We start from the raw sequence: 274 nt of genomic DNA, 5'->3' as shown, positions 1-274 counted from the left end.
CCATGTAGGCCTAAAATAGACAACAATCGGTGTATTCAAAATGGTTAGGATAGATATGCAGTTACATTCTCTTAATGAATAGAGGGATTTGTTCTAATGGTGTTTGTAAATAGGATATCATGTCTGCATCTTGTACAACAAATAACCACTAGGAAGACAGTATGCAATGTGTTAATTATTGGAACTGTCCTACCAATTTGATTTGAAACTGTCTCTTTGCCATTTATTTCTCAATAAAATTATGGAAAAAGAAACTGGAAGCAAATAAATTAAA

The sequence above is a fragment of the Octodon degus genome, unplaced genomic scaffold (genome assembly GCF_000260255.1).
Source record: "Octodon degus isolate 3935 unplaced genomic scaffold, OctDeg1.0 scaffold00034, whole genome shotgun sequence".
Lineage (NCBI taxonomy): Eukaryota > Metazoa > Chordata > Mammalia > Rodentia > Octodontidae > Octodon > Octodon degus.
The sequence above is the reverse complement of the archived record's forward strand: the minus strand, read 5'-3'. Positions refer to the sequence as shown.